This window comes from Dipodomys merriami, unplaced genomic scaffold (assembly GCF_024711535.1).
Source record: "Dipodomys merriami isolate MVZ:Mamm:240054 unplaced genomic scaffold, mDipMer1.0.p SCAF_7, whole genome shotgun sequence".
NCBI lineage: Eukaryota > Metazoa > Chordata > Mammalia > Rodentia > Heteromyidae > Dipodomys > Dipodomys merriami.
In genome coordinates, this window is record NW_027206290.1 from 62,413,731 (window position 1) to 62,439,194 (window position 25,464).

The 25,464-nt window shown below is 36.3% G+C and overlaps 1 protein-coding gene across 5 annotated transcripts in view; it reads left to right on the forward strand.

Moving 5' to 3' along the window:
* The window catches only part of Pak5 (p21 (RAC1) activated kinase 5), a 206,341-nt gene that overhangs the window by 84,684 nt on the left and 96,193 nt on the right, over window positions 1-25,464 (forward strand). For 3 of the 5 annotated variants that reach the window (XM_070006754.1, XM_070006756.1, XM_070006757.1), the window contains exon 2: window positions 8,965-9,116. The exons of 1 other annotated variant lie outside the window; for it this stretch is intronic. The gene's annotated coding sequence lies outside the window, so the exon portion shown is untranslated. Of the gene's footprint in view, window positions 1-1,410; window positions 1,459-8,964; window positions 9,117-25,464 lie in introns of those variants that run through there. One more of the 5 variants, XM_070006755.1, reaches the window with a different exon arrangement.

Below are 25,464 nucleotides of genomic sequence, written 5' to 3' on the forward strand. Positions count from 1 at the left end.
ACTGTAACCCCTCTGTACATCACCTTTATAACAACATTTAAAATCTAAAAATAAATAAATAAATAAATAAAAGTATGAGGCTCACACAAGTAATCCCAAGTACTCAAGAGGCAGCAATTGGAAGGACTATTGTTTAAGGCCAACCCAGGGAAAAAATTAACCAGGCTTCGTTTTAACCAAGAAGCTGGGTGTAGTTGATTCTCACCTATAGTCTCAGCAAGTCAGGAGACATAAGGTAGAAGGTTCACAGTATGAGGCTAATCCTGGGCAAAGAAAAAGGAGAGCCTGCCTGAAAAATTAACTAAAGTTAAAAAAAGTCTAGGAGTGTGGCTCAAATGGCAGAGCACCTGCTTGGTAACTGTGCTTAAGTTTACCATAAGTTCACATACCAGTACCAAGACACACACACACACACACACACACACACACACACACACACACACACACACACACACACACACACACACACGGAGGGATGGAGGAGAAGGACAAGTCACCATAGCAGATGTGTTCCTAGGTCCTTAATTTTTTTTCTGAATTACTCACGAAAGAATAATTCCAGTAGTAAATTGCAATTTTCTTTTGGAATAGCAATTTTATTGATAAAAGCCATGACTTAATTTGAAGATCATAAAGCATAAAAGCGCAAAATCAAATTATAATACTTTTTATTAGATATATAAACTATTCATTGTTCTTGTATACTTTTATAGCATCTTATATGTTAATACTCATTAGATTTTTATTGTAACCTGCTATCATACATATAATGAATTATTTTTACATGTCCATTGGCAGAACTATTTTTCAAATATGATTTAGCATTTGTTTGAAATTTCCAATTCTCTTGAGACACAAAATTTATATGCATATATTTATATATGCTAAAGAAATGGTAGTCTGGATATTATTTTTCCAAATAATATTTGAAACTAAATTAATGCTCTCTTTTCTAAGAGACATGATTCATCGCTAAAGGGACTTCATTGAACTTCCAGCAGCACTTTGCAATATAGGGAAGCTGGCAGGAACTTAATAAGCAGAAAATATACTGATAAACATCTTCTCTGTTATTTCTTTGGTTTCCTACAGGAGTCCCCCCACTGTCTTAGTCCATAGCACTCCATCTCAGACATCCTAAGAACATAATCTGAGTTTACAAAAAAAATGGGTCGCCTCTACTAGGCCCCCTTTATACAAATACACTGAATTTTGACATTCTTGGCTAAGATCTAGTAGAGTAAGAAAAGAAATCCTAAGTTTTAATGACACCCCCCCCCCCCCGCCTCGCCCAAATACAAAGAAATACAAAAGATCATCTTTCTTCATTTCCCTTCTGCAGAATTTTCTGGCGGCAGAGATCTCATAACCCAGTGCTAAGAAGCAAGACTGATATAAATGGAAAGTACAGAATGACAGAATGGATGAAACTGGAAAAGTAAACCTCATAAACCCATGGTATATCACTTGGGAATTCTATTTTCTTGTAAGGAAGACAGATTAAAAATAAGAGTGAAGCTGTGCTTACCCCTCCCCAGGCTACAAACATAGGCAGAATCCCAGTCCTAGAATCCTGAAGTGTCTTATGATAAAGGAGAAGCCAACTTATGTGAGAACCCAGTTTTCTATTTCCTGTTGACTCCCACCCCCAGACCGAAACTGCATGCTCCTTGGGTCTCCAGCTGCATCAGCAGAATGCTGTCCGCCTGGTTTTGACCATCTTTAATGTCCAGCAACTGAAGAATATCCCTGCCCCTAATAATCTGTAAATCAGCTTGCTTTTGAAGGCACCACCTGCATGTGGTTATTGCCTTTATAAGCCCTGCCCTGCTGCTCTTAGTTCTGAGACACCGTAGCTTAGGACAAAGCAGTCACCAGCCAGCTAATAAAGACTCCTTTGTCACCTTTGAAAAAAAATGAGTGAATATCATAGCCTCTTACCCCCTCCTCCTCCTCCTCCTCCTCCTCCTCCTCCTCCTCCTCCTCCTCCTCCTCCTCCTCCTCCTCCTCCTCCTCCTCCTCCTCCTCCTCCTCCTCCTCCTCCTCCTCCTCCTCCTCCTCCTCCTCCTCCTCCTCCTCCTCCTCCTCCTCCTCCTCTTCCTCCTCCCCTCTCTCTGTCTCTCTCTTCCTCTGTCTCTCTGTCTCTATTTCTCATCTAAGATGACTTTAGATGAGAACTCTCATTTGTAGTGGCAACCTCATGGTTTTCAGAGATGTACAGTTCAACATGTCTACTACCACTTCATGGCAGACTGCCCAAACCCAGAATCATGTGCCTATAGATCATTAGGAGAATTTCCTGGTTCTGACTGGTGTTGCTTGTATCAGAAGTCAGCATAGGTTGAGTAATTAGCTTTGTTGATTGGGTCCTCACATACATTTGGAGTTCCCATTTTTTACTGTTTTCTGTCAGATGGTGTTTTAAATTAATCTCAAACAAATAAGGATTAAAATAACTTTTCTAGGCCTAATACTCTTTTTTGTACTTTTTTAATTGTAAAAATGCCGTACAGAGGGGTTACAGTTACATGAACAAGGTAATGAGTATATTTCCTGAGCATTGTTGCCTCCTCCTTTGTTTTCCCCCTACCATCCCTTCCCTCCCATCCCCACAACTACCCTGCCACCACCGACGTTGTAAAGTTCATTTTCAACATAGTGCTTTGTTATAATAATTCATCTTATGCACACATGATTTCATTTGCTCCTCTGAAAATTGTGAGAGCATGTGCGCTCATTAGCTAGGGTTTAAGATGAGGAATTCCAGATACAAAATAGTTTAAGTCAATCATGTTGGAAAAAAAAAAAAACATTGTACATATCAATGAGACTAGAACCTGGGGCATCTAGCAGACAGAACCTTTAAGTGCTTTTTCCATTGAACCGGAAAACAGTATATCCAAACCTAATTGTTACTTGGTTTCTCAGTGTAAAGAATAGTGTCTCTGAAAAATCAAAGCTAATACATTGCAAGCTTTCTACTTTGCCAGATGAAAAAGGCATTTACAAAGCAACAGTCTTAGTCTTTGCTCCTAAAATGCACAGTCTTACAACCATTGTCTCAGGAGAATTTCTCTTAAACAGAGGTCATCACTGCCCCCTGCTAAGAAAAAGGGGGAGATAGTCTTTAAAAATTGAATTTTATGAGTACCCAGAAAGATAAACAAAATAGCACTGAATTAGTCTTTGAGGAAATCCAAAAACAGCCTACCATTCTGTGGGCTCTGACAAGTTTCCCTGGAGAAGATCCACAGCAGCAGACAAGTGCATGAGTAATGACTGCACAAAAGCAGCCCCCTGTGTCACCGTGATCTTGCTTTAAATGAAAGAAAATCAATTTGTGAGCAGATTAGCGCTTCAACTCCCCAAAAGATATTTATTGAAAACAGTAATGTTTCTATTACTGTTGCTTTCTCCCATGGAACCAGAACATACCTTCTTCCAACAGTGGGCAGGGGGAGGGGTGAGAAGAGGGAAGAGAAGGATGAAGATGATGTTCTTATAAACATTTTATTATAGAGACAAAGATCACAGGGGGTCAAAGGAGTAGCAAGAAACAAATGTGATGGTGTTCCAAAACCCTCAGAGGAGACTTATAGAAAACTCAGCTGCCTTGACTTCTCCTCTGTCAGGCCTGGTAATAGAACCTTTACATATATCTGGACTTAAGATAGTTTATAAGGAATGCAGCATCTAGCTTTGAGTATAAACTTACCCACATTATAGGGTACATGCACAGCAAAGGCTAGTGAAAAAAGAAAAATACCACAAGGATGAAAATGTATTTTTTAAAAAAGATGATCTGTATTAATTCCTTTAAAAAATCATTGTTTATTGACTTTAAATAGTTGGGAAAAGGAGCTGAATTCAACCAATCAGTTTATAAGTGCAATGCATCTTGATCAAGATTAACCTTTCTTTTGCTCTCATCCATCTTTCTCATTTTTGTACATTTTTATTGTAAAAATACTGTACAGAGGGGTTACAGTTAACATGAACAAGGTAATGAGTACATTTCCTATTGAGCATTGTTGCCTCCTCCTTTGTTTCCCCCCATCATCCTTTCCCTCCCACCTCCACAACTACTACCCACCCCTGGAAGTTGTAGAGTTCTTTCCTTTTCAACATAGTGTCTTGTACATTTCATTGTTACAATGGGTCAACTTGTATCCCTACTTAAGCATTTTAAGCATTTTGTTTTTAACCTTCCCCTCCCCAAATTAGAGAAGTGTATATACAAGATGCAGGGCACTGGAATCTAATACAGTGAAAACTAAGGTTATACTGTGGGGGAGGAACATACCAAAAAAATCACATAGTACATTATAAATATATTAGAAACAATAGCAAGAAAGAAAAAACCATTTTTTGTGTGTGTGACCAGTCGTGGGGCTTGAACTCTGGGCCTGGGTGCTGTCCCTCAGCTCTTCAGCTCAAGGCAAGCGCTCTACCACTGAGTCACCTTCCCAGCCCCAGAAAAAACCATTTGTGTCCCTATCTTGGGGCTCATTTCACTTTACATCATTTTATATGGTCATATTTACATAGCTTTTGACCTTTTCTGCTTGTCCTAGACATGTACTAGTTATTGCAAACAAGGGAAACCATGGGACCTATGTTTCTTTGGGCCTGGCTTACTTAATATAATTTTTTCCAAGTCTTTCCAGCCATCTTTCTTTCTTTTTATTTTTTTTATTGTGAGGGGTTACAATTACATGGGGAAGGTAATGAGTACATTTCCTATCAAGCATTGTTGTCTTCTCCTTTGTTTCCCCTTACAATCCCTTCCCATCTCCCCACCCCTTGCTCCCCCTCCACAACCCCATTCGTCCCTCCCTCCTCCCACCCCCTCACCCTTGCCAAAGTTGTAAAGTTCATTTTCGACATAAGATCTTATACATCTCATTGTTGCAATAGGTCCACCTGTATCCCTATTTAAACAATTTGTTTTTTTCCTTCCCCTCCACAAATTATACCAACATCAAATACAGTGAAAACAGGTTGGCACAATCGGTTAGACCAAGCTACTTATAAGATAGCCATCTTTCTTAAGCCCACTTATATCCTCAAATTATGTAGTTCCATTACCACATATATGTTAATTTCTTTTATGATAGTTCTATCCTCATAAAAACAACAGGTTAAAATAAACTGTATGCTGGGTGTGCTAGGTTTTTCTCTATGCAATTGATTCTTTCATTTTTTAAGACTCAGTACCTTGCAGTTATTAGAAGGCTTTGATGAGATTCAACATCTTTCAGGATTTCCTAACCCACTGGAGGTAACTTGGACTGAACTGTCAGTCTTTATGAGACCAGAATCTTAAGCCTATTTTCTTAGAGGAAAAAACAAATCCTATCAAACCCATCATTTGCAAATTTGCATCTCTGTGTAGAATAGAGGGTAGATGAAAGGGTGAGTAACTCAGCCCATATGATCAGATTACATAGCTAAGTAAATCCTGTCATCTTTGAACATGAGAAGGAAAAACAAAATAGCACTTAAGGACCAGAAATATTTGTATTGGATAGTTGATGTTAAATCTAGTGTCTGTTTCACACAAAGGAAAAAAAATAATTTGTAGTACTTTCCCTGAGTCCAATAATGTATCCGTATCTCAATGTCAGATGCCATTTAATGCAGTTCTTTTAAAAAATATATACCATGAATGATGGCATACATGCCACATGATGTCTGCGTGTCCAATACTGAGTAGCTAGATTGCCAAAGAATCTATAAAAATTAAACATACCAAATGGCATAACTTATATAAAATCTTAGTCATGTCCCTCTGGTAAGTATTCTCTGTTTTCATAATACACACATTCACTTCTATACAGTTGCTTATATTGTTCATAAATCAAAATATCAGTGAGCTAGGATTTGACTTTCAAATGATTCTCTATCAGCAGATGATTGTTTTTGGCTTAAGAACTAAATGCAGTTACTCAAAGGCTTGGTTTAAGTTTAGTCAACACATGGACTATTGATCAGTTATTTTATAGAGCCCATTACCATCTTATCCTATGGATCACTCCACTTCCTAGAAAATGGCATCTATATCCATTTTTCAGATGAGTCAGTGATCTCAGGGAATAATGAATTGCCTTAAGTAACTTAGTTATTATACTGGAAGTAGAACTGTACGATCCATGCCAAATACAACCCTTCTTCCTTCTCAAAGGTTAAAAATGCATATCTTAAATTTAACTGTCATCAGTACGTCCTGTTAAGATATCCATAAATAATAGAATGGCTTGGCTGTCATCTGAATGTCCTTTACTGTTCATTCAAGTTGCTTTTCTTTAAGTTATTAATGGCAACCAAGACTTACTCTTTATCCGAGATGCACAGACAAAGGTTTCTTTGGTAGCATATCTAAAGAGAGAAATTTGAGCAAAGAATTTTAGTGGAGATCTGGCAAATATTAAAGTATGTTTATGATGGATGGTATTTCTGTGATTGGTCTATTTATTTTCAGTATAAACAGAACATTTTTTCAATGTAAATAGAACATTAGTATCTAGGAAATAAACTCAGAACAAGATATGGTGAATAATATAGAAAATGAAATGTAATGGTACTATGAAAACATAGAAGAAACAAGATATATATAAGTAGTTGTATTTTCTGGGTCAAAATATTTACTTTAGTCAAGTACATTGTATTGTCTCATTATTGAAAAGCATACTTACATGATTATATCAGTCCTAAAATTGTATTGCATAAAAAGCTGATTTCTCTTTTGATGTTCAGAAATGTATGAAGAAAGTACACAAAAACTGAAAATAAATTTATGTCTACCTGTAGTACAGGCAATTTTGAATTAAATTCAAAGTACACACAGAATCTTTCAGGGTCATTCTTTTAGGGTTTTTTTTATTACCTATGTAAAATATTATGTTTTATAAAGTACTCCTCAGCAATAATAGTTTAATGCATGAAGAAAAGGTAATTTTAGTAACAAATTATTTTCCATAAACTAAAAATAAATCAAAGTCTATTTCAACTGTTTTAAGATATTGAGAATAAGCTACATCAGAAAAATCTTTAAAATGTCTTTAAAAATGAATTCATATGACCAAGAGAGGTTGTAAACATTTTTTCAAATACAATAAAAGATAGTCAAATTATGAACCTCCCTTTATGTCACCATGTACTGGCATTTTTATAGACTATGTCTGATAAGTGGATACATTGTGTACTTTCAGTTAACTGATGCACATAATGAAATAAAAACAAGTGTTATAATTTAAAGAGAAAAATGGAGTAGTCTCTCAAAGTAGTTCAAACTGACCTGCAATAGACAATGAGTAGTATCAATCTGTAATTATTTCAGGGACATTTTCTTTGGATTTGTCTAAAAATTGTATGAGCAATGATAAATAGCAAACAGCAGAAAAGACCTGTGCTCTGGAATTTGTTTTTCTAACAAGATAGTAGAGAGTGACAGCTTTCACTTCCTTAGTCTTTCATAAAGCATATAAAATCTGTATTTAATTCCTTCTTATCCTACCTCTAGCATTGATTATTTATTCATTTAAATTCTAATAGTGTGCTCATCACAGTAAGGTTAAGAACTTGTAAGATTTATATTTAATTCCAGTTTAGCCAATGTATATATAATTGGTCCTCATTATTCATGGATTGTGTATTTACAAATCCACCCTGTCATGGCCTTTACATTTTTGTGCTTTGTGTTAGCGATTTCACTGTTTGAAATGCCAGTCTCCTCACACAGGTGCTGTGATGCTGTCTAGTATTTTTAAGCACTGACAGGTTATGATGTTGCTTATAAAGAAAAACTATGTGTTAGATAAAATTCAGTTCTATTGCTGTGACTGTGAAGTTAACAAGAAGTATTACTTATGGTATATTTTAACAGGTACACAATTAAAGGAGGTGGGTATTGACTGGTTGATGAAAATATTAGGGCCAGGGTTTACAGCAATCTAGTATATATTTTCACCAGGAACAATGGTTCAGTATTTGCTATGCCATTGTTTGTGATGAGTTTATGGAACATAAGTACTGAAAAGAATGAAAAGTAATTCATTTAAAAATATACAATTGCCAAGCCAGGCGCTGGTGGCTCACGCCTGTAATCCTAGCTACTCAGGAGGCTGAGATCTGAGGCTCTCGGTTCAAAGCCAGCCCGGGCAGGAGAGACCGTGAGACTCCTATCTCCAATAAACCACCAGAAAACCGAAAGTGGCGCTGTAGCTCAAGTGGTAGAGCGCTCGCCTTGAGCTGAAGAGCTGAGGGACAGCGCCCAGGCCCAGAGTTCAAGCCCCATGACCGATAAAAATATATATATATATATATATATATATTTATATATATATTTATATATATACAATTGCCAGTACCCTGAGATTTAAGAACTATAGTCCCAGATCCTGCTCCCTACCTCAGCTCACCAGATTTTGGAGAAATAGAATCACAATACAATCGATCAATTTAGAGTGGGTTGATAGCAAATTATGAGAATAAAATTCACCCTTGAAATCTCATATTCCAGAAGAATAAATAATACTTAAAGACTTGAGTTTTCCAGATTATTTGCTATTCTTCTCTTTGCTTCCTGCATGGCTATTAGTACCATTCCTATCCAAACCACTAAGAGGCAGTCTATATGAAAGATGCCTTTCTAGATAACAAGCATATTAGTTTTTAAGGACTAGTGGCTTAAGGAAGTCACACATGATTTCAACATGAGAAGAGAGAAGGTTCCATAGTACAAATGCAGGCAAAGAGTGATGTGAGCCTACCACCAGCTATGAGTATCCAGCTACTAATGTACAGATCTGCAGTTGTACACCAGAAAAAAATGATAGAAGCCATGAGGACAAAGCATGCATCAGCTTTAAGAAGAAAGTAGAGTAAATGAGTTTATCTATTGTCTTTTTGAACAAATCATAATGGTGCTAAGTTCTGAGTCATATTGGTACCATGTTGTTTCAGAGATACACTGTGGCAAAAATGCTTCTGCCAGTTGCCAAAATGAACACCAAGGAAAAATGAAGAAGACTGAAGAATTTCAACAAATAGTTGTAAGACAGAAATAGCCACACTCCTCTGGCATCTTTAACTCATCCACATCCATCTTGACAAAAGTAAGCAAAAAACTTACATTTGACTTATGACTTTGCCCTTTAAATATTTTCCTTAAGTTACACAATATTCTTAAAGCTGGAAAGTGCAACAAAGTTATTTAACAAATATTTAATGATTGACTTATGAGTGCCTGAAAATAGTTATGGCCCAAAGATGGGCCCAGGAGGAACTGATATTCTAATGGAAAAGGTAAGTATATAAATAAATAAAAGAAATTGTCAGCCATTGATAATGTTCATGAACATGGTAAAGCAGATTATCCTTGAGAATTTGACCTGACTACTGAATGATGGGAAAAAGCTACCTGGGGGTTTGATGACAATACCATCATTGAGTGTGTATGTACGCAGATAGATATGGTCAAGCTTGAAAAGCAAGTTCGTGTTTTTAAAGAGACTGGATTTGGAGAAGCATGATGTAGGATATGACGTTAGAGGACCTTTGGATGTGGGAAAATGTATGAATTTTTATTCCAGTATAACCAGAACTCACTAGATACTCACTAGTGGATGAGTGAAGTACTTATACAGATGAAGAATTTATATACATTGAGAGGAGTGAGAAATTAAGAATACTGTTTGAGTATCATGAGTGCTCAGAAAGTGTCTGATTCTGGGGTGCGAATAGTTGCACGTAATTATAATCCTACCCACAAAGAATGCAGAGATGGCTGCCCAGGAAAAAGAATTGTCAAGACTCTCAGAAAATAAACTGGGCATAGTGTCCAGGTTCCAGATTGCCACCTACATGGGTGCAAAGGTACAGGACCCTTTCTTTAAAATACACTAAATGCAAAATGGCAGTGGGCATGTTTGAAGGGTAGAGTACCTAGTTAGCAAGCATGAGGCTATGAGTTCAAAGGGAAAGAAACGGAAAGAAACTGCTGATTCTTGAACAATCCGAGCAGTCTGAGCATTTTTGGATAAGGGACACTAAACCATTACTTTATTTATTTATTTAAATAAGTTTTTTTAATTTTGAAAGTACTGTACAGAGGGGTTACAATTACATGAGCAAGGTAATGAGTACATTTCTTATCAAGCATTGTTGCCTCCTCTTTTGTTTTTCCCCTGCAGTTTTACTTTCTTTTTAAAGGATATCCTTTACTATAACTAACTAATAGGCCTGGGAGTTTTACTAATGGAGAATTGGGTACTTTCATTCAGGTATGAGATGCTGTTAAGTTGGCATTGGAGATGGATAGATTTTAAATATATTTGGTAGAGCTCCTGCTTAGCAATTGCAAGGTCCTGTTGTTCAGACTCCAGCACTACAAAAACAAAACCCAGAATACATCTTGGACATTTTCTGAGCCTAGATGACTGCTAACATTCCTCATGAATCTCCAACAATGATTTTAATTTCTATATGTAAGATATGTTGTTGATTTGTGTTTTAATGCCCATTAGTCAAACACTTCTCATGGTGTATGTATTTGTGACCTGTTGCTGAAATTTAGAGTTGGTTGATAGCAAATTATGAGAATAAAATTCAGCCCTGAAATCTCATGTTCCAGAAGAATTTATTTTATAATTCTGAAAGACTTGAGTTTTCCAAATGATTTGCTATTCCTCGCTTTGCTTCCTACATGGCTATTCCCATCCAAACCACTAAGAGGCAGTCTGTATGAAAGATCTCTCTCTAGATAACAAGCATATTATTTTTTAAGGAATAGTGGCTTAAGTCAGTCACACATGATTTCAACATGAATTTTTTTATATGGAGATTTTCCTAGATGAAAAATTGAAGGGAAATATAAATATCAACTTGAAATGAGTGTTTTTCTAACAAAAAGAAGAGAAGAAATGGATTTAAGCAAAATTTACTAGAATAAAATTTACTAGAATAAAACCCCAACATACTCAATGGTGAGGGTTTCAAGTCTAAAAAGCATGTGTATGATATATACCCAATGGGAGAAGAGAAGATGAGGGATGAATGCAGTGTCTGTGGTGAATAGGACCAAGTGTTCAAAAAGCCAGCAGCCATCATTAGTGCATAGCCTCCTCCACGTCTATGTTGGAGCACTTACTCTTGACAACCCTGCTAAATAATGTTTTTCAGATCTCAGGAAAAACAGTTCTGCTTTCAGCTTTCAGAGCTCTCTGAAATGGTTCTAAACTCAGATCTTGTAGGAATCTTCCCTTCCTTCATACCATATTCCTCTCAAGCCCTTTTGATGATCAGAAAATAGCCTGAATGCAGCAATTATATAGTATCAGATAATTGAAAATATGTGAGATTCCACAAGCTATGCACATGTAGGGCTGTAATAAAGTTGAAGGATGAGGATCATACAGCAAGGGAAAGCAAGCACAAGCAAACATCAGAGAAATCTAATACTTCCAAGCAAGGTCCCCAGCATTATTACTCCATTGCAAAGCGTGCCCTTCATTTCCAGATCATGAACCATCAAGATGCATGGTTTCAGGGGAACTAAGGATCAAGTTTACTATGGGGTATTTTATATCCCAAAGCTCAGGTAGGTAGAGTTAGGCTTTATGAATAAGGAAACAGGTACAAGCCATGGATCACAACACTGTCAATGTAGAGCAGAGACAGGCTCTGGGGGAGTTCTAGAAATTCAGAAACATTATAAATCACTAGCTAGTACTTTTCACTGGTGCCTTGGCTAAGAATCAGTATTGAGGTTCTAGGTTTCTGACAAGTTAAACACATAATGTCTTAAGATCAATTGTAAATTGTACATGAAGCATTTCTCAGAGAATTAAGTAAGCTCCGAGGAGAATATCAGAGAAGACCTAAAGGTGATGAGCTACATCTTACAACTGGTCTTCTCATCAACTGGAGGATATAATTCTGATTATCTGGAGACATCAGTAAGAGTATATCAAAGTCTCTTGGAGAAGTGACTAGATTCTGAACAATAAGGACAAAATTTACCCAAAGAAGTACTAATGTCTTAATTTGGTGCCCTAGAAGAATATGGGGGAGAAAAATCATTAGATCTGCATGCACAAAAATAATGAATGATCTTGGCACCAATGACTCACAACCATAACCCCAGTTTACAAGGCTGAGATCTGTGGATCATTGTTCGAAGCCATCCCTTACAAAAACCCACTTTTGGGCATTTGCTCAAATGATCACAAACAAGACCATACTAAAGCTACCAGCACAACTATGTTTATTGCAGCATTATTTACTATAGCTAAGATATGAACCAACCCAGATGCCCCTCAGTAGATGAATGAATCAAGAAAATGTGGTATATATACACAATGGAATTCTATGCCTCCATCAGAAAGAATGACATTGCCCCATTTGTTAGGAAATGGAAAGACTTGGAAAAAATTATATTAAGTGAAGTAAGCCAGGTCCAAAGAAACATAGGTCCCATGGTTTCCCTTATTTGCAGTAACTAGTATATGTCATATAAGTTGATATTAGGCAAAAATGAACCCCAAGATAAGGACTCAAATGTTTTTTTCTTTCTTGCTGTTGTTTCTAACATATTTATAAAATATTTCTTTGTTGTTTTGTATGTCCTTCCCCCATGGTATAACCCCTGTTTTCACTGTATTTGATGTTGGTATAATTTGTGTAGTGGAAGGGAAAAAATTGTTTAAATAGGGATACAGGTGGACCCATTGCAACAATGAGATGTACAAGATGTTATGTCGAAAAACGAACTTTACAACTTTGGCACAGGCGGGGGCGGGGGATGAGGAGATGGGAGATGGGAAGGGATGGGAAGGGGAAACAAAGGAGGAGGCAACAATGCTTGATAAGAAATGTACTCATTACCTTGCCTATGTAATTGTAACCTCTCTGTATGGTATTTTCACAATAAAAAAATTGATGATACCCTTATCTCCAATTAACCAGCAAAATCCAGAAGTGGAGCTATGAATGATAGAGTGTTAGCCTAGAGCAAAAAAGCTCAGGGACAGTGCCTGAGCTCAAGCCCCAGGAGTGGCAAAACAAGAATAATAATGAAAGCCTTAGGCAAGTGGGTGGAGCACCTGTTGTTTCTGCTAGAAGCAATAATGATGATGATGATGATGATGATGATGTGCTTATGATCACATTAAGAAAGCAGTCCTTTATTTGGGGAAATATAAGCCAGGTACTGTACTAAATGCTTTGCATACATTTTATCATTTAATTCATTTTTGTTGAATACTTAGCCTGTGCCAAGCTTAAAGATTTTTACGGTCCAGATTTCTACAGCAGGTTTCTCTGAAGTTCATTGACATTAGGAATGTATATGTTTTGAAATATGTCTACAGGGGTATGTGCACAAAATGGAAATTTTCAGTTCTTTCACGTTAAGACTGAATTGTGTAAGTTAAACAGTGCCTTATTCTATTTTCATCCTAAGGTATTTTCAGTGTCCACCTGGGCTTGGGATTTACAAGTGGTATTCTCTCCAGGTATCAGTGGCTCATACCTGTAATCTTAGCAACCCAAGAAGCTGAGATCTAAGGATCAAGGTTTGAAGCCATTCTAGACAAGAAAGCCCTGAGACTCTTAGCTCCAATGAACCAGCGAAAAGCCAGAAGTGGAGCTGTGGATCAAATTGTAGAGAGCCAACCTTGAATGAAAAAGCTAAGGACAGTACCAGGCTCCGTGAGGTCAAGCCCTGGTACTCACACACACACACACACACACACACACACACACACACACACACACACACACACACACACACACACACAGACACACACACACACACGAGTGGTGTTTTCCCAGTCAACATGTGTGGAAAACTTAGTGTGAGACTTAAACAGACTTAGACAGCACCTCAAGCTTCCTGGAGACAGAATGGGAACCTGACTGTGGAAATAAATGCTGAGAATATCCATCAGTAGAGAACCTGGGCCAAAATACCTACACGTGTTGGCCTATAGAATGGAGTGCATTTATCCTTCATCCCCAAATATGTTGGCAATTCTTCCTTGTTTGTAAAATATGACATAAAGGGGCTGGGAAGTTGGCTCAGTGGTAGAGCGCTTGCCTTGCATGCCTGAGGCCCTGGGTTCAATTCCTCAGCACCACATAAGCAAAAAGAAAAAAAAAAGCCGGAAGTGGCGCTAAAAAAATAAAATAAAATAAAATAAAATATGACATAAAGATGCTTTTCTAAAAAGCCAAATATGTATAAAGTAACAGCCAACCAAAAAATAAAGTCTATAAGAAAAAATGCAAAACCCAACGAATACTTTTCAATGACCTAATAATCAATTTGTTAATGGTAAGCAGAGCACTTCTTCATCCATCTCACCACCTCTTTTCCAAGTATCCTCTAAAATTTATGGCATCTGTTCCCTTGCTTTAATAACATTGGATTAAAGCTGAACACATGCCCATGTAATATATTATTAGTTTTTGTTCCTTCATGAGCTTTACAATAATGATCTCATATTCATCTACTCTGTAGGAGATTTTCTCATTTAAGAGCTCACATTTGCATTTGCAAAGTTCAGCCATGTTGTTACAAGTAGCCAAGTATTTATTTTCATAGGTAAATAATAGTATTCTATGTGAATATTCCATAATTCACTCCCCTAATTTTCTACTAGATTGGCATTTATGCTGTTTTCATTTTCTGCTATTAGAAATATTAATATATTACTATATTCAATACTCACTGTAAGTGGGTAGATATGTATAAAGATATATACATATAACAAAATGTTACAAATACTCCCTTAAATATATACAGGTTCAATTTATAACATGATAGTAAACTTTCTTCCAAGAGAGATAGAGCAATCTACACTACCAACAAGCAGTAAATGAGTGTTCCTTTTGAACAGCTTTCTGTTTGTGCTTCATGTTCTCAATATCTTAATTTTTGTCAACCAATTGAGTGTGAAATAGAATCCCGTCGTAATTTTATTTCCCTGGTTACTAATGAGGTTCAGCATCTTTTCATGTTTTGTTTTCCATTTGCATTTTTTCTCTTCTGTGAAATGCCTTCTGTGTCTTTGATTTTTTTTCTATTGGATTGTTTGTTTAGACACATCTTAGGCATCTCAATCAGTGAACTCTCTTGGTTTTCTCATTGCTTAATCTTATAACAGCACTAACAACATTTTGGACTGAATAATCCTTGTCATGGGATAACACCTTGTACCTTGTAGTATGTTAAACAGATTGCAGCTCCTTGCACATGAGCTTCAGTAGCACACACACACACACACCATGTTGTAATAATAAAAATATGCATTGATTTGCAGTAGCCAGAGCAGTAGCATCACCTGGTCTTGTTTCCTATCTTACTCTGCCTCATCTCCTTCCTCTTCAGTCTTCTACCTTAGGGTGGCGTACTCCAATTAAAGTTTTAGTCCTTAATGTTTACGTCTTAGAGATCCCTCATGAAACTGAACTAAACCAAATAGTTTTAGAAAATATACCCTGTGAATAAGCTTTTGGAATTCATAGAAGGATAACATTTTTTAGTCGTAAATCATAATGAGAATCAATCCAGGCCTACCGCAACATCATAGTTACATAAACTTTCACCTTAGTAAAGAAGAATAAAGCTTAGGAGGAAGGTCAACTAATTCAGAGGTCCAGTAACCTCAATATACAATGGATGTTAGAGTAATAATTAAGCACCTGGTCAAGTAGGAAAGCTACTTCGACCTGTAAAAGAAAATCCCAAGTTAACTGACAACTTAAGGTATGCTCTGAAAGCAAAAGGATATCTATGGCAAATTTAAAGAATTATCTCTGTTTGTTGTAGGGAAGACTGGGATGAATTTTAAGCCTGGGATCTGACTGTTAATTGGGCAGAGCAGTTCAGGAGATTAGATGCATGTGTACTTTCTACTGGTACAGAGATGTGGCACAAGTCCATCTGGGTAGATGAACTTAAGGACTTTGAAATTCCAAATACTGATAACCAATCTTAGAAAACAGGATTGATCTTACTCCCCTTGACAGAAAAGATCATCCTCTCCTGCCCAATAATTGTATAAGAATATTATTTAAAGTAGGTGTAATGATTCTTGCTATTCAAAAAATCCTTTCCTGTGATTCCTCTTTCCCTCCAAGCTGATAACTAGAATATAATCTCAGCAGAGAAGTATCAGTATTATTCAAGAATAAGTAGCCTACACCTTGAAAAAATTGAAATATCTGGCTAATATGTGCCATCAAAGCCAAGGAAGCCTACTCGCGAATGGCCCTTGAGTGTATTAGAATGGTGTGCAGTGGGTATCGCCGGATCGAGGATAATTCATTTATATTAGGTGTCCACTCATGATTCAAGATTTAATCACTTGTTAAGGTTATTGGGAGCTACTCCTAATAGTTTGTGGGGATGGTTATTCAAACTCTGTAGACTATGACAGCCCACAGAAAATGAAAAAAAAATCCTCAATTCCTTGAGAGGTTTCATGAAGGCTGATATGAAGGAAATATGTATTAGTATGCATAGCAAAGTGATTATAGATATAGCCTGCAAAACTGTTACTTAACTATATTCCTAACTGAGATGTTCCAGAGAACATTCCTTTAGGCTTTGAGAATGTTTAACCTTTGAGAAGGTTGAAAATGCTCTTGTCCATAGGGTTTGTTTGAAGAAGTCTTCAGAGTTTAGTTTTCCCATAACACTGGCACAATAGATGCAAGAATCTAAGTAACAGAACTTACTCTTACAGGCAAGATGGACTTGCCTATTGTAATTGTTAGCAAAATCAAAACACGAATCATGGCGTCTTAGGAATCTGACAATGGTTAACACGTCTTGGGTGATTATAGGACAAAAATCACTGGACAGCCAACCAAAATATTGCACAATCTGAATAATCAGAAAGATCCATATTTAAATTGATTTACAGATAACGAAGGAATTATAAAAAGATTGTTTTGTCAGGAAATAGTTGCTTATGCTCAGCCTTCCCAAAAGCCTCATACTTGGTCTCTTGTAAAGTATTGTTATTGCCTTGTTCTAGTAGGAACATCTTGTTTTTGTTCTTTCATTAGATTTATCTTTATAAAATGTCCCTGGTTTTGCTGGGTGCTGGTAGCTCCCACCTGTAATCCTAGCTACTCAGGAGACTGAGATCTGAAGATCATAGTTTGAAGCCAGTGCAAACAGGAGAGCCCATGAGACTCTTATTTCCAATAAACTACCAAAAAGTCAGAAGTAGAGTTGTAGCTCAAAGTAGCCCAGCATAAAAGCTCAGGTACAGCACCCAGGCCCTGAGTTCAAACTCAGGACTAACAAAAAAAGAAAAAAAGAAAAGAGTGCTGATTTCATTTCTCCATTATTTCCTTTTTAGGTTAGAATATGAAGGCTGGAAGAACTTCAATATTTTATTTTCTAAGTAGTAAGCCTAGAAAAATTCACCAGTTTTTAAAAATGTATCCAAAATATACTTTTTACTTGAATTTTAGCATAGCTGTCCTTTAAATTATCTAGCTGGAACACTACCAAAAATAAAATAGCTTTGGCTCTCTGCTGACACTTTGTCAACATGAAAATGACTAACAGCAATTAACAGCTGCCTACTGCAGCATTCATGATGGAATTGAGCTTAGTCCAGGAAGCCCTTAATTGAATGGATCAGAGAGGCTGTTTTTCTTATCCCTTGTCAAATAGTTTGTTGCACATGGCTAGTGGATGTCAATCAGAACTCTGGGCCTGTGGGTGTGCATCTTGAGTAAAGTTACTTTAGGTTAAAGAAGCTCTGCTACCTGCCCTTACCATAGTCCTTACTTATGCAACTCATCCAATACATATCAAGATGCCCTTCAGACTCAATCACTTATTGGAATTAAAAAAGATCAGAAAGTGTAAGAAAGAGTAGCCAGGGGTATGAAATTTGCCAACAGAGAAATATACATCTGTCTAGATACAATGAGTCCTACTTAACTCCAACCTGCCATGATTGTATGGACATGGGAGAACAGGTATACCAGCTGCCCCCATGTGTTAAAGGTGTTAGAAAGCTGATAGGCATCTCCTGAATTTTTAAGTGTTGGTTTATTACAAATATGCAAACACAGAGAAATTCATTTTGTAAGTAAACAAAACAGGTTTGTTGGCAACCTGCAAACTGAGTTTAAATTTAAGCCATTTGTAGTTTTAAATTGAGATTCCCAAAGCTAATCCTGTCTTCATGGCACTCTAATTGTTTTCTGTCAAGAAAAATAAATTTTCTGTCCCGTATATGTTTGCTTATGATTTCTTAGTGTTTTTCCTAGTTTGGGATTTTTCTGTCTATATTAAAACTTAAAAGCATAGTGGATATTGTAAAGCTTCACACATGCTTACCCAATGTGTTACCCAATGTGTTTATTCAGGAAAAATCATTGCATAATCGATCCATTATTATAATCCCAAACTAAATACACCCTGAAAGATCAAGAACCACGCAACACCAATAAGAATATACCATGAATGCATGCAGCAACATAGATGAATCTCACAGACATTGTTGAGCAAACACATCCAGACACAAAGTATATGTGATTCTGTTCATAATTTAAAAATAGGTAAAACTAATCTTTGATGGTAAAACTCAAAGAATGAAAAAATAGTTTGGAGTGTTAACATTCTGGTTTTGCAATTCAGAATGGGTACTTAGTAATTTGTAGGAGGCCCCCAGGTTTTCCTGTTGATGTCAGGAATATTTACACCTTTCCATCCCTCTCCACCGGAGACAACCCATGGCAAGTACAAGTATATGCAAGACAATTCATTCTGTTCTCCATGAGTTGTGATGTTCCACTTTCCCTCTCATCCTCCAGGCTCTTCTCCCATGAAACTCAAGTTCTTCTGGCCATTTTAAAACTTACGGTTTTCTGTAAACTAAATGTTACTTTGTGGTACATTACTTTTGAGCCTACACATCCCTGTGATCTCCATAATGTTGAAGTCTCTGCACATTTTTTCAGAAACAACAAAGCAGAGTAACCCATCTCCTTTTACTCACTACCTTAGACTTTCCTTAAAAATTCAAAAGGAATAGATCTAGGGAAAGAAAATATGCACCAAAGGCTGTTTCTCTACTACTAGTTATTTGTCTCCACACAGATTGCTTTCTAGTCCCCAGGGAGGGGTAAGTGCAACCTCAACAGAAAGCAATTGGAAAGCTGAGAAAACTTCCAGACTGTTTTATTTGGCATCTGCTCTCCAGGGCATAAAGTGAGTCAAAGAGTCTGCAGCACAAACCCAAGGAATAACTGAAGAAGAAGAACCCTGGGAGCCCTAAGGCCAGTGAGGGCTTCTGATGATACCACCAAGGCTGTATTCCAAACACATGTGGAATCGGTAGTGCTTTATTGCAGCTGATAATGGTCAGCCAGTCACCCAAGATCAGAATGCAGTACATGGGAAAGAGAAGGACTCTCGGTCATATATCAATTCAACTTGTGGCTGAAGCTCTCACCAGCAAAGAATTTGTTTCAAATCCAAAACTTGAACTGTACTGCCACATGGTTCAAACATGACTACTCAGGACATATACCATGGAACTAACCCAACATCTCTCATGTAGGAAAGATAGGAAAAATTGGGGTAAAAATGCTTTTTATGTAGAGTTCCAGTTATGGTTTTTTTTCAGTATAAAAGTCAAGTTAAAGGCCGGGCACCTGTTGCTCACGCCTGTAGTCCTAGCTACTCAGGAGGCTGAGATCTGAGGATCGCAGTTCAAAACCAGCCCGGGCAGGAAAGTCCAGTCCGTGTCTCTCTTATTGCCAATAAACCACTAGAAAACCAGAAGTGGCACTGTGGCTCAAGCAGTAGAGCTCTTGCCTTGAGCTGAAGCACTCAGGGACAGGACCCAAGCCCAAAGTTCAAGCCCCATGACCGAAAAAAAAAAAAGTCAAGTTAAGCCAGGTGCTGGTGGCTCACACCTGTAATCTTAACTACTCAGTAGACTGAGATCTGAGGAACAGAGTTCCAAGCCAGCCTAGGCAAAAAAAGTCCCTGTGAGACTCTTATCTCCAATTAACCACTCATAAAACAGAAGTGGTGCTGTGACTCAAGTGGTAGAGTACTAGCCTTGAGCACAAAGAGACTCAAGACAGCACCCAGGCTTTGAGTTCAAGCCCCACAACTGACAAAAAAAGCCAAGTTAAGTCTCACAACAACAAGCTTCATGGAAAATTTGCTGTTTTATCTCACGAAATTTTCATTGACAAAACAAAAAATACTAGTCCTAAGAATCAGACAAACTTAGTGATTTTTGGTTGAATCACTTACAGATTTCAAGACAGACTTGAGGTCACTTCTTAACCTATCTGAACTCTGAGTGTAGCAAAGTGAAACCACCTTGTCTATTAATCCTACAAGTTTTATATGAAAGTAGAAGGTGCCCTTTTTAGGGGAATTAGAGCCATGATTGTTATTTCCCCTGTGGCTTAAAGTATACCAGGTATCATGAAGTGCTTGTTGATTCTTACACCTGTTTTTACTCAGTGTAGAAGTGGATGCTATTGGATGTAGAAAGTAACTAGCAAGCCTGTATCTTAATGTTTTGTGTCACTTTATTCTCTTCTCAAAAAAGCTTTCAAGCTATCTTGGTGAGGATTCTGATCATCAATAATCCAGTGATCTACCCACTTGCCACTCTATTTTATTCCTTTTACAAATACAAATAAGTGAAGTCATTGAATGTGCCAAATCCATCCCAATGGTCCAACAGGTGTGACACCACAAGCTTTTGTCAAGAACTTGGTGCACCTTTGTGACCAATTTGTTATATTAGAGTTGGCCATAACTTAAGAAGACATAATTTATTAATTCAATTGTGACCCTTAAAAGTGGTGTCCAAACCTTCCCTTTTAAGACAAATTATGGTTATACCTAATAGGTTCTCAACATTATGCTAAGTATGACAAAGATTAAAAAAACATAGTTCTGGCTTCAAACAAACCAGACATCTATATGGTAAGAGAAAGGTTACAACACACAATGTTACAAAATAAGTAAAAGGTATCATGTTTTATGATTTTGCTCTTCCTATTTTTGAGAAAGGGTCTTGAGTTTTTCTCAGGTTGGTCTGGACCATAATAAGATATTTATGCTTTGCATATAGCTAAGACAACAGACACATGTTACCACACCCAACTATTTGTTGAAATAGGGGTGGAAGTTTTCACTTTCTTTTTTCCAGGCTGGGCTTGAACTGTAATTCTCTCAATCTTTACCTATGGAGTAGTTGGGATTATGTGCTCAGCCCAAGAACTTGCATTTCTCATTATCCTATGCCTATGTTGAGAACTACTATGTTATTCTACAAACATGTGGCTATCATATGAATGTAAAATAGGTTCATCTGTAGAAATGTCAACTCTAGTATTTATGAAGGAGGCTCTGTATTTATGTAATTGCCTATATAGTTGTGTTGCTCAGCTCTGGCTACATGTGGTTAACATGTTCTTGACATGTGCCTACTATCAAAATAAAAATATTTTGAATATAGTAGATTAATTGTATTACTTAGGTTAATTGTACTTAATTTTTTACTTTAACTCCTTATAGGGAAATTTAAGTTTAGCATATGTGTTACACATTAAATACCACTGAACATCATTTTCTTTGGGGCAGCTGGGCAAACTGAAGGGCTTTGTTTTGTTTTGTCTCTTGTTTATGTCTTTTGTTTCTTTAAAAGGAAGTGATATACTTCACAGCAATATCTTTCTTATTTAATTCATTTTGAATAGCAGTTAACAGGATAATGTTCATTGAAAGATTCCTTCAATAGGTACTTGACTGTTTCCACACCTTAACTGATTTGCCTATGGGATTCATTTCTCCTGAGTTTTCTTTGGTTCCTTGGAATTAAGAAATGCTCTACTTTTAAGGCAAATGTTATTAAAGGCTACTTCCATTCTCTTTCTTTCTTCAAATCCATTTGCACCCCATTTGCAATACATATAAATCAATTACTGATGGATTGTAAATCTTACCCTCGGAGAATATATTTGCTAACTTGGCAGAAGCAAAGACTTTTTAAACACAATGTGGGAAGCAATATGCAAACATAATGCAATATCTAAGTTGAACTGAAGAAATGTATGCTCAGCAAACATACTATTGAGCATTAAAAAACCATAAAGTGGCTGAAAATATTTTAATACACATTCAGTAAAAGGCTTCTATCCAGAATGTATAAAGAACCATATCAAACAAATAAGAAAGATAACCCAATAGGCAACTGAGCAAGGCACTTAAATACTTATTCCACAAAAGGTGATATTCCAATGGCCAGTACTTGTGAAAGATGTTCAAACTCAATAATTTAGGAAATGCAAAGTAAAACCACAATGAGATGTCACTATACTCCCACCAGAATTGTTAGAATGAAAAATATTGACAGCAGCAAGTATAGACTACAATGTGGAAAATTATCAAGATGCTAATAGGAATGTAAACTATGTAACTATTTTGGGAAGCAGATTAGAATCCTTTATTAAAACCAAATACCTTAATTTGTTTTTAACAAATTTCTTTGACCCAGAAATTATCCTTCTATCTGTGTAACTATCCAACACTATATAGTATCCATATGTTCACAAAAAGATACTCTAAAATATTTGAGACATTATTCTTAAGAATCACAACCTGTTAATAATCCAGGGGCCTGTCAAAGTGCATAAACTTATAAATGGTGGTATAATCACACAGAGAATGCAATGAATAATCACACAGCTAAGGCTCGACTGAACTGAGAAAGTATATGGCATACAACCACAGGGTTCAATCTCACAAGCATAAGTGGATAAATCAAAGTCATACATGCTGTATAACTCCATATACATCAAGTTCAAAATCAAGCCAGACAATTTCTGGTGGGAAAAGTAAGGATGATGATTTGCCTTTGGATAGAATTTGTAACTTGGGAGTGATGTTAGAGAAGTTTCCAGCACTTTCTTGTTTGGTGTGCTTGTGGTTTCAGAAAATGAGTTTCCTTAGAGCGGGTTCTGTAAGCTATTCCTTTTCTGTATGCCTATCCTACCTCAATAACATGTTTAACAGATGGAGATGAGAGGAAATACAAAGTCAAACACACATTGACAACCAAACAGTAATTCACACACAACCACACAGCTATTGCTGTGTTTTGTGGCTTTAGGTTGCAACTGACTTATTGAAATTGATGGATACAGTAAGATTTTTGAAACTATTAGTATAATTTGCTTAGAATTCTTCACTAAAATACATAATTTACAATAAAAATATGGTAATAAGCACTAAAGTATGTATTCTTAAAGTCTAAGTAATTTATTGCTTTCTATTCAGTTAGTAGAGGCCATATGTGCTTCAATTTGTCTTTTATAAAACATACTATGAAATAAAAAAGACCTTGATGTCATGTTAGGCATGCCTTATAGACTACTTGTTGACTATTAGATTTGAATAACCATTTATAATTACAAATGTTTGTGACAATTATAAATTTATGTAACTAATGTCCTTTTATTTATGTTAGAAAAAAAATTTTAAAAGAGAATATAATTTAAGACATCTTTCTCAGAATTCTTCAGGAATGTATGATAGTTTCTTTCACTTGTAGTAAGCTGATCTTAGCTTTATATAATAGTAATTAGCTTTGAAATTAGCTTTGAATATAATTTGAAAATCATTTGTTGAAATACATTTTTGTTCTTAGTGTATAAGAATATCATTACAATATAGTATCACATAATATATCACAATATAGTATCACAAAATACATGACTATGTTGAAATGCTATGTTACTGACAAGTTTCCTTGAGTTAGAAATGGCTATAAATACTTTGTTTGGTTTTATTAAGATTGTATTTTATGGGAGGGGTTACTATATGTGTGAGAGAGAAACGAGAATGATTATAAAATGGAGACAGAAAGAAAGAGTTGAGAGGGAGAAGAGCAATTTACACTGTAATTATTTTTGCTTTTTAAAATTTATCTATTTTTTAATTTAAATTTATTGTCAAGGTGATTTACAGAAGGGTTACAGTTACATACATAGGTAGTAAGTACATTTCTTCTCAAACATTGTTACTTCCTCCCTCATTTTTCTCCCACTTTTCTCCCCTCAGTACTCCCCCCAAGTTGTAAAGTCCATTTCCAACATGTTGTCTTGTATCACTGTTGTATTGGTTCACTCTTTGTCCTTTGTCTCACTATTTTGTTATTCCCCTTCCCTTCCCAAATTCAGATAAATGAGGGTACCAAAATCAAATATGATGAGAACAAGGGATAAACCATAGGGAAAAAAGAAAAAAATAAATAACTTCATATAGTACATTAAAAACAACAACAATGGAGAACCTCCTGTTAACCATATCTTGGAGTTCATTTTGATTAGAATCATCTCATATGGTCATATGTACTTATCTATTGGGCTATAGTAATCCTCTGCTAGGACTATCTAGCTACATATACGAATTATTACAAATGTGGGGAAACATGGAGCCAATGTTTCTTTGGGTCCAGATTAGTTCACTTAATATTAGTTTTTTCCAAGTCTTTCCATTTCCTTACAAATGGAGTGATTCATTCTTTCTGATGGAAGCATAGAATTTCATTGTTTATATATACCACCTTTTATTGACCCATTCATCTAATAAGGGGCATCTGGGTAGGTGCCATATCTTAAATAATGCTGCAGTGAACATGGTGGTGCTGGTAGCCTTGTTTGTGATCTTTTGGGTAAATGCCCAGAAGTGGGATTGCTGGGTCCTAGGGGAACTCTATGTTTAGTCTTTAGAGGAACCTCCATACTGCTTTTCAGAGTGGTTGAACAAGTTCACACTCTCACCAACAGTGTAGTAGCTTTCTGTTTTGGCCACATCCCCACCAGCATATGTTATTATTAGATTTCTTGATTATAGCCATTCCAACTGGGGTGAGGCGTACTCTCAATGTTGTTTTGATTTGCATTTCTTTTATGGCCAGAGATGTTGAGCATTTCTTCATGTGTCCATTGGCCATTCTTATTTCCTCTTCAGAGAAGTCTCTCTTTAAGTCTTTAGCCCATGTATTAATGGGGTGATTGTTTCTTTGGGGATTTGTTTTGGGGGGATTTAATTTTTTGAGTTCTATATATTTTAGATATGAAGCCCTTGTCCATTGTATGGCTAGTGAAGATCTTTTCCCAATCTGTTACACTGTAATTAATCAAACTCTTTTGTCTTCATTGACTTCCTCTATTTGGGCAATGAAAGAATTTTAAAAAGCTCTCTTTTCCATACTTCAAAGAATTAAGTAAATGAGCATCGTATTCCACTCTTGCATTATCAGGAACAATGTCAGATTTACAAACAGTATGGCTTTTATCCCTTTTATGAAAAAGAAGTATCAAGAAACAAACAAAAAAAACACTTAGGATAAAAGATTTAGAATCTTAATATTCCACTTATCTAGTTTAAGTTAC